A 621-nucleotide genomic window follows, 5' to 3' on the forward strand; every position below is an offset into this window, starting at 1 on the left:
GGGCTGCCGTCTATGGGGTCCCACAGAGTCGGACACGACTGAAGCAACTTAGCAGCAGCATACTTTTGTAACTATGCCCCTAATTTATTATGTGCTTTTAAATTTTGTTTATGCATTTTTTTAGCTTCGGAGATTTAAGGTTTATGTATTCAAATTACCACTGTTTTCTTTTAAGACTATGAAAGCACAGTGGGATTTGAAACCTAGAAAATCTATCTCTATCTAGAGATTTGACGAATATGACTTTTTTGTTTTAATTTCTTTTTCTGTAATGCTGTAAAGCCATTTAGATTATTTTAGTGTAAAGTGAGGCTCTAAACTGTTTTTTGCCCAAATCTGGAAAAGAATTGATGGATTAAAAGAGAACCAAATAGAAATCCTAAAAATGAAAAATAGAAGCATTGAAACAAAAATATCAATAGACTTGTTAAGCAGTAGACTAAAAATACATGAACAGAGGATGAAGAAATTGGAAAGCAGACTTTAGGAAATCACTTCATATGCAGTACAGAGAGATAGATGTGGAATGTAAAATGAGATACTTCACCACACATTTGGCAGAAGTTCCAGAGACAGGAAATACAAAGAATGAGGTAGAAGGTGGAGGCAATTTTCAGGAGA

Source organism: Bison bison, unplaced genomic scaffold (assembly GCF_000754665.1).
Source record: "Bison bison bison isolate TAMUID 2011002044 unplaced genomic scaffold, Bison_UMD1.0 scf7180017864478, whole genome shotgun sequence".
Lineage (NCBI taxonomy): Eukaryota > Metazoa > Chordata > Mammalia > Artiodactyla > Bovidae > Bison > Bison bison.